The sequence below is a fragment of the Chiloscyllium punctatum genome, chromosome 17 (genome assembly GCF_047496795.1).
Source record: "Chiloscyllium punctatum isolate Juve2018m chromosome 17, sChiPun1.3, whole genome shotgun sequence".
NCBI classification, from domain to species: Eukaryota; Metazoa; Chordata; class Chondrichthyes; order Orectolobiformes; family Hemiscylliidae; genus Chiloscyllium; species Chiloscyllium punctatum.
In genome coordinates this window covers 65695739-65710727 of record NC_092755.1, presented here as the reverse complement: position 1 = coordinate 65710727, position 14989 = coordinate 65695739, and the positions used below count along the sequence as shown (strand labels likewise).

General features: G+C 41.6%; 1 long non-coding RNA gene across 1 annotated transcript in view; it reads left to right on the top strand.

The window, feature by feature from the left end:
• LOC140487912 (uncharacterized) overlaps window positions 1-14764 on the top strand; it is a 199511-nt gene extending 184747 nt beyond the window's left edge. Inside the window, exons 2-3 of the long non-coding RNA XR_011962967.1 lie at window positions 11457-11547; window positions 13076-14764. This is a non-coding gene — a long non-coding RNA (uncharacterized lncRNA). The remainder of the gene's footprint in view (window positions 1-11456; window positions 11548-13075) is intronic.
• The last annotated feature ends 225 nt before the right edge of the window (window positions 14765-14989 follow it).

Below are 14989 nucleotides of genomic sequence, written 5' to 3'. Positions count from 1 at the left end.
GTGCTCAAAGGTTCAGATATCAAGGCCCCTGGAAAATACACCTCGGAGCTGATCTGCTATTGAGGTGTAAAAGGCAATTATCCCGGTAGAGCTTGCTGGTTGGGCATACCTGCTTCTCCTAGTTCCATACAAGCAAAAATATAAACTGTTCCTTTTATTTGACTGGATGGTATCCACTGGTCCCTTTAAGGTCGGCTGTCCCTGTTGGCCATGGAAATCTGAGCAATGTTTGTTTCATACATGCTCCACTGAATGGCTGATGAAATTGGAATAGGGCATTAAACTGGTGGTACACTCTACATTATATTGTCAAGATACTTATTTCAGGTGCCCTCCCACCCACACACCTCCGCCCCCTGAAGCCTAGATATTTCTGGTGTTCGATCCAGTAATCAGGGGAGGTCACACATAAGAGGATCCCACTTGAAATTCCACCCCTCCACACAGCTTTATAGTTCTCAAAAACAGGGTATGGAGATGGAACATCACCCCTGATGTGTGAAAACTAAGTACATAAATGCAAGTTGTCACATTAACACCCCCTTAATCATCAAAGGACCTACTTTCAAATAGTTTAGTCTGAAAATGTTCTTTAGGATTCAACAAATACTTGTAGGTGAAGGGAATACTGCAACTTCAAATTACTTCAGTCTTGGCACTAGAACAATAGAAGCATAAATACTGGCACAAGGAAATGAAGAAAATCAAGAATACTGGAAAGAAATGGAATGGAGAGGTGAGGAGAAACAAAGAAATCCTGACAGAAATGCAGAGCCGTAGCAAAAGGGAAATGGACTTTGTTATCTCAAAAGACATCTACAGTAGTTTAATGAAAAACTTTTTTATCTGCTCACCCCTCTCTGAAGAAATCTCAGCCAAGCCTCCAGGTGCAAAAATGAATAAAAGCTTCAGTGGTTCCTTTTGACTTGCCTTTTGTTGAACTACTTTCAACCTTAACTCTTCATTTTTGCTATATAACATTTGTCCAACATAGTCCCAAGTTAATGAACTTTTTGACTAAGTCCAGCAAGAATGGGCAATGAATTAGTTCATGGATGAAATTGACCTAAAATTGATATAGTAATAAATTGTAATGCATTTGTCCACATTTTCTACTCATTTGGTTTTATTTATGTATAGTTTTGTGCCACGTTGAATGTGTACTCTGATGAGAACTTTAAGAATAATGACAATCTAATAACATGAGCATTAGATCATTGGACTGCAAAGATAGTTTGTCATTTTTCCTAATATCTCCTTCCTTGGGCTACATTCATTTTTTTTAATACTGCCTCGATGAAATGTATTATGAATGGCCTTCAAGAATAAGTCAAAACCTGGGCGAGAGTAAAAGACATTGTGATGGAGCTGTGCTAGAGTCTTGCCGCTGATTGTCCTGCATGGAAATGGAGGAATAAGCTTAAGTTAGTCTCTATGAAGTTCTTTCAGAAATTACCTCACATGAGCACACAAAGGTTGTGTTCCCTGGAACTTAGAAGTTTAAGAGATGATGTAGATGAATTTATAAGCTATTATTTAGCATGTAGGGCAGACAGAGAGAAACGGTTGTTAAAGGTTGGAGAGCCTAATGCCAGGGGAATCATGGTTTAAAATACTAGAGCCAGTTTGTGTTTCATCTCCCTGGTGGAGGGAAGACTACATGGCCTCTTCTACATTGGCGAGACAAAATACAGGCTGGCTGACTGTTTTGCTCATTACCTCCACTTTATCCATAAAAATGACCCAGAGCTTTCAGTTTCCTGCCAACTCAAAGCCTCACAGTGTTCCAACTTCAGTCTCAGGCCTACTGCAGTGCTCCAGTGAGTCTAAACAAAAGCTGGAGGAAAAATATCTCATCTTCTGCCTGAGTCCCTTACAGCTTTCAGGATTCAATATCGAGTTAACAACCTCAGAACATGAACACCATTCTCCATGTTTGTTACCTACACCCACCCCATCCCTAGATCCTGATTTGTGTGGATCACTTGTACTGCCAACCCATTTTCCACCAATTATGCTTCCTGTTCGCACCTGGTCAGCATTTATCTCTCTTTCTCTCTCTCTCTCTGCTTTTCATCAGCAATGTTTTTGTTTGTTTATCTCTTCTCTCTTTTTCTCTCTCTGAGCACCATCTCCAAGTGCTCTGTTCACTCCCCATTGCACACCACTACCACCACCCCCACCCCCAGCTATTTTCTGTTCTTATGAGGGGTTATTGGACTCAAAACATTAACTCTGTTTTTCTCTCTACAAATGTTGCCAGATCTGTTGAGTTCCTCCAGCATTTTTTGTTTTTGTTTCAGAGTTCCAGCATCTGCAATTCTTTGATTTCACTTTAGATGCAAAATCAATGTAAATTATAAATCTGAGAAGATAAGTTGGAATCTTTTGGGCTCTGAGTGATTACTACAGCAAGAGGTGTGGCAGAATCCAGTGATGAGTGCAGTAAGGCCCACCTTGATGCAAAGATCAACTTGATGCATCTTTTCTGCTTTTCACAAGTGGCATGGGAAAACACTCACCAGGTAGCAGTGAGATGCTGATTAACTCTCAAGAATGATTATTCAACACCATTTTAAAGCCATCGGTTGCCTCCGTGAAGTTCAAACTCACATCTTCCCAAACTCACCAAACAAGCTGGATATTGGGAAAACTCCACATGGAAACCAAACCATCTACCTGATGGGTCTAGCTCATCGCGTGCTCCAAACATCCTCCAATTGGACACTGGCCAACAACATTACAAGGCACAATCCTTGACCATAAGTCATAATCACTCCTCCTCTTGGCATCTGGACCTTGGCTTCTGAGAGCAGCCTGTCCATTATGATGATGCTAGTAGTTCTACTGTGCACTAAGGAAGCACACACTTGCAGTGAAAAGCGAAACGTTTCTCACAGGGACAGGGACCCAACTTGCAAACTGGACTAGGCTATTAGCTCGCTCTTCTGGCACTCATTAATTTACAGCTTACTTGCTTATTCACAACATCCTTGCCTTACCTTCCTGTATCAATTACACATTCAGAAAAACAGGCAGGTTGCCTTGCTGCTGGGTAGTACCCAGTCTCGGGGATAGATATTGTGCTGTATATTATTCTCATATGGCAGTAGTGAACAGGGCAAATACGTGGCATGTGGAGCAAGCAAGCAGTCATGTATCTGACTCTTAATGGAGCAGTTCTCAATAAAATCCATGGTGGCTGCTGTCAGTCAAGGGGGCCTGGCACAGGAAGTCAAGGCCAGCCTCATTCCTGATGAATGGCTCTTGCCCAAAACTTCGATTCTCCTGCTCCTTAGATGCTGTCTGACCTGCTGTGCTTTTCCAGCACCACACTCTTGACTCCAACCTCTCATACCTGTCAAGGACAGTGGATATGATCAGCCATCCAGATAGGAGGGTGGGTCATGGTCAGACAATTGGCTGTATAGCATTCGGGGAGATGTGTAGGCATCAATCAGGGGTCTGGCCATGTCTTGCCCACATTGTCTGGTTAGGCCTCACAAGATGGTGGGTCTATGGTCAGAAATTAAAGGAGGAAGTGAGGGAGGCACTTGCTGCCTTTGTTGTGACCCTGATTTTCAGCAGTTTAGTCTTCAGGACTAGCAGCTGCAGCTTCTGAGTAAGGCTGCAGTACATTGGTGAAGGGACTGATTCTGATAAAGCATGGCTGGGAAGGATGTAATTTGGGAGGGGACCATCCATGGTTTTCAGTGGGGAGGGGCAGGGAGGAGTGCAATGATGGGGTGAGAGAGCAGTGAATGACCACACCAGGCATGGTCACCTCACATGCCAGGGTCTGGGCTGGGGACAATCGCTGGATGTATGCAAATGCAGACAGGTTGGGTGGACACTTATGGAAGTATGAATTCTGTGGGGTTGACAGGATGGGCTACAAGGAAGGGGATGCTGATATCTGTGAGCAGACCGACACAGTCAGTCTGAGAGCAGAAGCTACCAGTAACAGAGTGCCCGCTGTCACCTGCCGTCCTGTTGGAACTTAAAAGCACACAATTGAAAGAAAATGGCTACTCTGAGGGTAGGGTAAGTGACTCAACCTGTAAGGAAGGGGTTTGAACCAACACTTATATGTAGAGCTTTTAAATGGGATCAACATAGGTCAAAGACCCATGAAAGTTCTCACACATAGGCATGTGGGCTACCTATCTCTTTTCATCCTAAAGATTTGATCCTTTCTGTACATGGCACCTCTCTGGCACTGCCAGTGCAGCTACAGTGGCATGGCCGCTCTATGGTTAGCACTGCTGCCTCACCGCACCAGAGATCCGGGCAACTGTCTGTGTGGAATTTGCACATTCTCTCCGTGTCTGCGTGGGTTTCCTCCGGGTGCTCTGGGTCCTCCCACAGTCCAAAGTTGTGCAGATGGATTGGCCATGATAAATTGCCCATAATGTTAGGTGCATTAGTCAGAGGGAAATGGGTCTGGGTGGTTTACACTTCGGAGGGTTGGTGTGGACTTGCTGGGCCAAATGGCCTGTTTCCACACTGTAGAGAATCTAATCTAAACATAGCTTTGCGTAAGAAGAAGCCAAATATTCAGGATGTTGAACCAAGAAGACAAAGGCTGATACTATGTGTATACATTGCTCCGCCTGCTTGCAGATGGTAACAGAGATCTCATTCCATTGAATCTAATGTAGGCCGTGAACTGCTGCTGGCTCTCATTTAAAAAAAAGCTTAGAAGTGTATTGGGAGTCTACACCGAGGGACTCAAACACAGATTCTTGAAAGTTAAAGTCATCAACATTTATGTACGTAGTTCCACTTACCTTCTTCTGTATCATCAAAGTGCCCGTATACGGTTTTGCCCACTTTGTTGCAATACATTCCCTGGTCCTGCAGCTGGAATGGAGGGAGTATGCTTTGATTTGGAGCCCAGTCTCTGGAGGATTTGGTGGTCTTTTCTGTCTAGGTGGTTCAGAGGCAAGTTGACCCTCCTCAGCCTCAGCTCCCAAGGGTCAGAGGGGGTCAGGCTGAGTGGAGATGGAGGGCACAGTCATCCCTACAGTGTACTAAGTGGTTGCTGCTGAGGGGCCTGCCTGTGTCTGTCTCTCCCAAAGCAGAAACCACAGGTCATCCTCTTGGGGCTGAACAGATGGCTGATCTCTGGCAGTCCTTCAAATGGCCGTGGCTTGGGCCATTTCACTGGGCTGTTAATCCAGAGACCCAGATAATGTTCTGGGAACCAGGATTCAAATCACATCACAGCAGATGGTGGACTTTGAATTCAATAACAATCTAGAATTGACAGTCTAACGACGACCATAAAATGATTGTTGATTGTTGGAAAACCCCATTTGATTAACTAATACTCTTTAGAGAAGGAAACTGCCATGCTTACCTGATCTGGACTAATGTGACTCCAGATCCACAGTAATGTGATTGTCTGTTAACTGCCCTCTGGGATGGACAATAAATGCTGGCCTAGCCAGCAACACCCTCATAATGTGAATGAATGGATCAAAATCTTCAGTTGAGGAGCTGTTGCTATGAGGTGCTCACCAGATTGCATACGTACAATCTCTCTGACTAAGGTTCCTCACTGAGTTGTCAGGAAGGATGTGATTGCAATAAAGTGGGTACACAGAGGAGGTTCATCAGGATGTAGCCTGGGATGGCGAAAGTGAGTTACAAGGAGAAACTAGATAGGCTTGGATTGTTTTCTTTAGAGCTTTGAAGACTGGTTGGGGGAACATGATTGAGGTTTATAAGGTTATGAGGGGTTCGAACAGAGTGAATAGAGAGCAGCTATTCCCTTTGGTTCACAGGTCAATCAGGAAAGGGCATATTTTCCGGGCAAGGGGCAGGAGATTCACAGGGGCTTTGGGAAAAAAAAAACACTTTTCCACTCACCAGTTGGTGGGAATCTGGAATGGACTGACTGGGAAGGTAATGGAGACCAAAAACCGTATAACATTGGAAAAATATTTGGATGAGTATTTCAAATATCATTACATTCAAGGATATGGGACAAGTGCTGGAAATTGGAATTAGCACACTTTTAGTGGTAGTTGCGTCAGTGTAGACTTGATGGGTCATCTCTGCACTGTATGAATCTATATGCCATGGTGAGGTTAGCAGGAGGCAGTCTCACTTCCTCTCAGGTCTTGTACAGCCTGCTGTTTCTGCGCAGACACCCTGGGAACAATTGTGGTACCTACAAGGCAGAAGAGAGCGAGCGAGAAGAAGAGAAAAGATGTTGCAGTGAGTGGATTGAAACCATGTGACGTGATTGAAAGTGAAAGTAGGATCGATGGGAGAGCGGCAGTGGCATGCAGAATGGTACTTATTCGCTTCTTGGGGCTGGGATGTCACGCCATCCCCTCAGGAGCGGTTTTGATCTTCTCCTGCGAGGTTCAGGATTCTCTCTTCATTGAGGCTAAGATACAGATGTTGGACATCCACCCACCCCCTCACTCTCTGCCCTATTGCAGACTGCCTTCTCCATCATGGGAAAAAAATGGTGTGAAATGAATGACGTAACAACGAGTGGCCTGTCAATCGCTGCTAGTGCATATGGAGAAGGGGTGGGCAGGTGAAGCGAAGGATTAAGGGGGCACCATAGAGGACATGCAGGGGTCTGTGCAGAAGGTGAAGAAAAGGGAAAGCTGGTGAGGGAAGATATTGCAGGCACTAGTCAGAGTGGGGATGCATGAGCCTTAGAGTGAGTTGGGTGCAGGAGCAGAGATAGAATGAGTATGAGGTGGCAGAGAGAAGAGTGCGGTGTTTACCCTGCTGAGCAGAGTAGGCCATTGACCTTCTTACTGCCCCACTGGTATTCACACCCTGGAGACAGCACTGACCTGGATGGTGACCGCAAACCATGCTGGCCGGGGATTTGGTCGCACAGTCTCCTGTGGCAGTCCTCCAGGAGGAGTACACCTCATCTTTGCAGCACCATGTTTCCCAGCATCTTCAGCAACACGAACGATTACACTTGCTGCAGCAGCATGGGGTGGACTTCCACATTTGGATCCCACCCACAAATGTTTCAAAGTTCCAATCCAGACTTTTATCCTTGTTCAAACAGTTTAATTGTTCAATATTTAAATCACTGGTTTTATTTCCCTTCAAAGTTTTATTCTACTGCAGATTTTTCACAGCAAAACAAAAACCTTTAGTAATGGATTGACACATTTTGAGCTTTGACCTCGCTACAATGCAATGGAACAAAACTACCATTTTCCTGGATTCATTTATCATAATATCTCCCTTTTAATTTTAATATCATCTTGACAACCATAATTTCTAATTTGGCTTAAATATCCTTTTAGCATTTGAGTTGTAGACAGCTAAAATGATACCTGCGTCATGTAAATATTATTTCACATTTTAATAACAAAACATTAGACCACAATTAAGTTCAATCACACAATATCTACTCAACTACAAAACAAAATCAACAGAACTCATAGAACCTCATGACTTGGTCGTTTAACCTCTGTATACTAAACTCCCATTTTTGAATCAGTTGTCTGCCAAGGAGACAAGTCACTTGCTAGCCCTGTCACTTTGCATGGACTTGTGTCCAATCATGAAAACATATGTTGTAGAATTTCAGTTATTAATGAAATATCATAGTGACCAGAACTGGTTGCTCATTTGTTGAAAAAAACTTTTAAGTATAGACAATGTGATAGAAATAGCTTGCAATTAAAACAAGTCAAGAATATAAGGTTGAATCCAATAGTGAGTAGAGACAGATACAGGGATATACGGCTTTTCTCCAGGTTATAAATTTAAGTTTCCAGGCTTGGCTGATATTCAGATCCACTCGCTCTGTCAGGTAGATTTAGTCAGTTCCCTGACAGCACTGAAAGAAAGATTGATATGCAAATTCAAAGACATTTTGTCTTGGAACCTAACATAGCTTTCTGGCAGTCAATCTTGAAGCAAACCTTTGTGGATTTGGGAACTGTTCTGCAGCTAAGAACTGTGCTTGAAAGATGGTGAAATAGGAAAATAAAACTGAAAGGTTATAATGTTGAATATGTTAATTATGGTAATTCCTTTAATTTGCACAAGTTCAATTGGCTGTTGCAATCAGTCAAGGTTTATAGAGGAATTCTTTCAGACAAAAAAGGTTAAAGCTATCAGTAGCACTCATTTATGAAACCATATCCAAATGATTAGCTTTCTAAAGTTTACTTTAATGATTATGCACAATTGATTTTTGAACTATAAATATTGACACCAGAATAAACTTTGAATGACTACTCGGCAAATAAGAGTTTGATCAATTCATATTGACTGCTGGCGAATAGTAGCTCCATTAGTTACAAAGCATCTTGGGACCTGCTAATATGAGTCCATCCAAATTCATATTGAGAAAGTAGCCATTATAAAGTTTCTTTTGTAGTCATTGTACATATATTAACTTCTCAGTGGTTCGAGAGTTGATATACTAGTCAATATCATCCGGACGCCCATAAACAATGTGGAAGCAGTCAAAGTATTCATCACGCAGCACTGAGAGTAATGCTGAGTATATCCTGGGCTGTGTGTAATGCTTTCTACTTTTTATGCTATGCTAATGGCAATAAAAACAATTTAGCTTTTCTTTTGTATGCATGCGGGATAAAAGCTTTGATGTATCTCAGGGGTAGGAGGAAGCATTTTGAAAGCATCTGACGTTCTTGCCCTGAGATACCATGTGATATATTCTATTGTGACTGTCCAGTAATTGATCCCAGCTTATAATGCAGCCTGACTCACTGAAAACGATGAGATGATGATGTGCCTAAAGCATACATAGAATCATCCTTTTAGATGGGACGTTAATTGTTAAGCATTTTGGCTTATATTGCAGCTGGCTAACCTCCTGCAACAGCCAGGAACAATATGGTCTGAAAGCAAAGGTCAAAGTGTACTGTGTTGGCTGTCAGTGCTTTTAGATAAGTAATGATATCAATTTATAAATATATCAAGGCAGACACAGTTGCCAATGACACAACTTAAAAACGAGAATGTTAAGCACAAAGAGAGAAGACAGGCGACGATGTTTGCATTCAAAGGATAATAGACTTATAGAGGAAAATACTAGTAAAGGTAATTGCAGGTGACAGTATAAGTAGTTGATCAGATACTTAGACAGGTTTATGGAGAGAGGAGGGATTGGGGACAATGACTTGGAGTTGGACAGATAAGGGTCATTGATCAAAGGGGATCTGTCTTGCTAGATCTAGGTCTATCTGTTCCCAAAATGTTCTTAGTTCTTGTCACAAAGACTTAAGCATTTGTGTCTAATGGCAAAAATCACTTTATGAATGTGTTTGAAATGTGAGGATATGATTCTAGGTGATTCTTAAGGCAAACTTTGATACCACTATCATTCATTCCCTAATGCAGGAAATGGCAATACCAGTGGTTGTGATGGATATTTCATCTGCTGGCAACAGTAACAAGGTTCAGACTTGTGGCAGCATTAAACATAGTACCTAAGGTATTGAAGAAACAGTATAGAAACATAAACCTTCAAGTGGGGCAAAACTATTGTCGAGAAAATAATTGGCAAAAAATTCTTTAAGGCTTTATGGTTTTCAAACAATCCCTGTATTTTTGAATGTTTGTCAAAATATACCCCATGGAAGCAAAAGCTGTTTCATTGCATACTTTGAATGAAACAAGTCTCTTCCTCTTGTATACAGGACCAGAGAAGTTAGAAGTTTCAAAACTGAAACTTCAACAGAATTGCTCGATCATTGTCAGATTCAAATAAGTATTGAAAATGCTACCAGTACTGATTCAAACACTGTCCCGGACTTTAGAGTTGTAATGATAACAAAACAGATGTCAAATGCAGAAATTGCTGTCAATAAATCTGAAATTATTTTTAATCAACCCGTTCAGACAAATTATGATACTCCTCTGGGGACAGGTGGATTTGAATCTGGACCTGCTGACCCAGAGGTACGGACACAACTATTACACCACAAGACCTATGCCAGTGAATCAGCGCTTACTATCGAGACATCCTCAGACTGCCATCAATTAAAGATCACTGAACTGATGAAATGTTGTCCTAATAATCTATTGGTCTCATTGTAAAAGCCCTCAAAAAGACGATGCATCTTGTTGAATGAGGTGTTACTATGCTATTGATGGCACACTGAGATAATACTTCCTTATAAATAACCTCACTGTTCCTGAAAACTAATTCATGGACTGTCACATCTCTTCATAATTATTAAATACATCACTTTTTAAAGGAATTCTTTTTTAAAAGGAAGTTATGATATTTCTGTTTCTATCTTAATTGTGATGTGGAGGTACCGGTGTTGGACTGGGATGGACAAAATTAAAAATCACACAACATCAGGTGTTTGTGATTTTTAGAACACCGAACATTACATCATAGTACAGGCCCTTCAGCCCTCGATGTTGTGCCAATCTGTGAAACTAATCTGAAGCCCATGTAACCTACAATATTCCATTTTCATCCATATGTCTATCCAATGACTACTTAAATGCCCTTAAAGTTGACGAGTCTACTACTATTGCAAGCAGACTGTTCCACACCCCTACTACTCTCTGAGTAAAGAAACTATCTCTGACATCTGTCCTATATCTATCACCTCTCAATTTAAAGCTATGTCACCTCGTGCTAGCCATCGCCATCTGAGGAAAAAGGCTCTCACTGTCCAACCAATCTAACCCTCTGATTATCTTATGTGTCTCAATTAAGTCACCTCTCAACCTTCTTCTCTCAAATGAAAACAGCCTCACGTCCCTCAGCCTTTCCTCCATACCAGGTAACATCTTAGTAAATCTCCTCTGAACCCTTTCCAAAGCTTCCACATCCTTCCTAAAATGCAGTGACCAGAACTGCACTCAATTCTCCAAGTGTGGCCACAACAGAGTTTTGTACATCTGCAGCATGACCTCATAGCTCCGAAACTCAATCACTCTACCAACAAAAGATAACATACCGTATGTCTTCTTAACAACTGTAACAAACTGGGTGGCAACTTTGAGGGATCTATGTGCATGGACACCGAGATCTACTCTACCAAAAATCTTACCATTTGCCCAGTACTTTGCATTCCTGTTACTCCTTTCAAGTGAATCACCTCACATTTTTTCACATTAAACTCCATTTGCCACCTCTCAGCCTAGGTATGCAACTTATCTATGTCCTTCTGTAACCTATAACATCCTTTGGCACTATCCACAACTCCACCGACCTCATCTGCAAATTTACTAACACATCCTTTTACACCCCCGTCCAGGTCATTTATGAAAATGACAAACAGCAGTAGCCCCAAAACACGTCCTTGCAGTACACCACTAGTAACTGAAAACTATTTAACGATTAACTATTTTAATTATGTAAATGCTGATCATTTATTTAACTATTTTTACATAATTGAATTAAATTGAAGGATTTACTGTCTATGTGAATATTTAAACTTGATGACATTTGTATTGTTGGACAGCTGGATGTGCTTTGACTTGACACCAAATGTCAGGAAAGAGGAATCCCACACCGCAGGGATTACTGATTCTTTGTGCTCAGCTTTTCTCAAGGTCAGTGGACAGCGCCACCATGTTTTGTCTTTACTGTGATATGTGATCTATGTTATTGGAATACACCCGATTTTGAATGGGATAGATGACCGAGTAATATGATCTTACTAGATCATAAAATTCTATCAAATCAAAGTTGCTCCCATTTGTACAGTCTCCTAGCACTTCAGTCACACCATTGAAATTAAAAGGCCTTGTTGTGAGTACTCCCATTTCGTCAGAAATTAGCTGAACCCAGGGTGTACAATTGATGCAAAGAGCTAAGACCCGGTTTCCTCCCATAGTCAAAGATGTGCAGGTGAGGTGGGTGGCACGGTGGCACAGTGGTTAGCACTGCTGCCTCACAGCACCAGAGACCCGGGTTCAATTCCCGCCTCAGGCGACTGACTGTGTGGAGTTTGCACATTCTCCCCGTGTCTGTGTGGTTTCCTCCAGGTGCTCTGGTTTCCTCCCACAGTCCAAAAATGTGCAGGTTAGGTGAATTGGCCATGCTATATTGCCCATAGTGTTAGGTAAGGGGCAAATGTAGGGGTATGGGTTTGATGCGCTTCGGCGGGTCGGTGTGGACTTGTTGGGCCGAAGGGCCTGTTTCCACACTGTAAGTGATCTAAATTGTTCATAGTGTGCAGGCAAGGTGGATTAGTCACGGGAACTGCAGTGTTACAGAGATAAGTGGGCACGGTGGGGGGGGGATGGTGTCTAGGTGGGATGTTTTTCGGTGGGTCATTTGATCCAATGGCCTACTTCCACACTGTGGGGATTCTATGATTTTTATTATTTTTTCCCCTCTTTTTCTTTGGCAAGTGAGTGATTGAGAATGAAAAGCTGCAGAAAAATGTTGATCTCCTATTAACTCATGCAATTAGATTGATTCTGGCTCTAGCTCAAGCACAGTGGAAATTGGAGGCTCAAAGTTCAACTTAAATTGAGATTCCAGTGTGTGACTGCTCTCCTAGAAAGAAATGTAGTCCAGTTGTCTCATTGTTAATAGGTAACTTGGCAGGAAAAGGCAGAGGAATGTGCAACATTGAGCGAGCCCAAGCTGTCACTGATTTTAACATTAATATTGAAGGAGGAAGAAAGCTTTAGTTCTCTTGCACACCTAAATTGTTACAACAACAAATTCAGGTGATAGCCAGGGATATCTGAAAACAGTAACAGCCAAGGACATCCTAGCAAATAAAAAAGATTATCAGGATGGTGATATCTGCACAAAAGAATGCAGAATGATAAGAAATTTAAAAACAATGGCTTTGGTTATGATTTAGCTATGGAATGTTTAAGGGAAGTAGTTTGAATTCGGAAAACATTTGAGAGGGTTAAATGGTTAAATCTTTCCCCATAGCTCCCGGTTTTATAAATGCAGGCACATTGTAAAGTTCCTTATGCTCCCATAATCTGTTAAATTTGGAATTGGAAGATTTGTAAATCTGGATTAAATAATGTAGACTTTGATTCTGTTATTGAAGGTGATGTCTGTGAATCCCTCTACACCAAATGATCTTTTACTTTTGGATTTTCTTTGCAGTGAATACTTTTGAATGGAAATGTGCAGTTTCTTCATTATAATATTTGGGGAACATCTAATCTGAAGATTTCCCTTCAAGGAGGATGAAAAGATCCTGCTGAAATAGCCACTTGCTTGTAGCAGGGTAGAAGTGGGTGCTGTAGATGCTGGAGATATGAGTCAAGATTAGAGTGGTGCTGGAAAAGCACAGCAGGTCAAGCAGCATCTAACAGCCGGAAAACCGACATTTTGGGCAAAAACCCTTCATCAGGACTTGCTTGTAGCAGTCTCCTGTCCGTTAAAACACAGACAGATTGCTAACTTGGCCAAACAGCAAGGGATGCTGGGTACATTGGTCAAGTAAAAAACACTGAAATCACAAAACCCACACACCAGACACAGTGCAAACACAGCAGACAGTTACTAATGATATTAGCAGAACATAAAAGGTAACGGCTATATTGGACAAACAAAACCCAACAACTTATCAACTAAACAAAGGAGAGCCTAGATAGAAAGGTCCTGATACACAAAGAAACTGACAGTAGCATACCATCTAAATGATTGACTTGTTTCAAACTATTAAGAGTTTGAGAGAGAGAGAACATTTAGTAATTGTGTTTCGAATAAAGTGGGACTATTTTGCTTTGCTATCAGCTTGTGTTCATATTCATTTGCCTGCTTTAGTATTGTGGGACACTTGGGCAAATTCATTCATAATATTCTGGTCGGAGTTGTCTAAGTTGTTTTAAAGAGAGACAAATACAATATACTTTTTTTGCAGTACCCTGGATCTCTGACTTTAACAATTCATTTTTGATTGTGATCTCTATATCCTGAGTCTTTGTATATCCCTACTTTATAGTGGCTTCAACATTGATACATAATACATCTTCAGACTGTAATGTGGAGGTGCCAGTGTTGGACTGGGGTGGACAAAGTTAAAAATCAAACACCAGGTTATAGTCCAACAGGTTTAATTGGAAGTACAAGCTTTTGGAGCACTGTTAAAGCCCACAAGACTCAACATTGAGATCCCCAATTTCAAATTACTTCCCTTTCCATCCCACAACTCCCTTCCCATCCCCTCCTCCTCCCTTCCATTCCTCTCAGCCACCTATCGGATTCATTCCTCCCATCAACCAACCAGGTTGTACCTTCTAACTGTCTTCACCTATCCCCACTTCACCAGCCTGCCCCCATACACCCTTTATCTGCAGTTCCCCTTACACCCACCCCCAATCCAGAAGAAGGGTTACACCTGAAACGTCAACTTCTCCAACCCCTGATGCTGCTTGGCTTGCTGTGTTCTCCCAGCCTCCTGCTTGTGTACCTTTATCAGGTAGCTAGTGGGGCAGGATCATAGAACACAGAATTTACAGTAAAAGATCAAAGTGTCATACAACGGATGCGATGTATTGAACAAACTTAGATTGCTGTTAAGTCTTTAATCACTTAGAATGGGTTGTCGGTTTTGATTCATTAATATATAAATCCCAGAACTTCTTCCAAGTCACATTCCTGACATAACTTAAGGTTCTGAAAAAAAATGTGACATCTCAGTTCAGCCAATGCACTAAAGGTGCTAAGTTAGAGTCTGTCTGTATTCCAACCTTGAATCAAACAGGTTCTATTTCCAAAGTAGGAATGTATAAGGTGTCACATGGACTGACTGCCTACAGGTTGTGTGCTTTTTGAACAAAACGATCTTCCCACTAATCATTAACTAAATTACCTGTGGATTTCATTGTTTCTATTGTGCCTTGCTCTTTTAAGAAGTTTCTTTGTTCTTTGATTAAAGTAATTGTCAAAGGCTTTCAGAAAAGTCATCAAAAGTTGCAGTTGCTTCTTTGACAACACTGATGAATTATGAGGTCACCAGCCATACACCCAATTTTATATATAAGTGTATTAACTTGCTCAACTTCTAATACT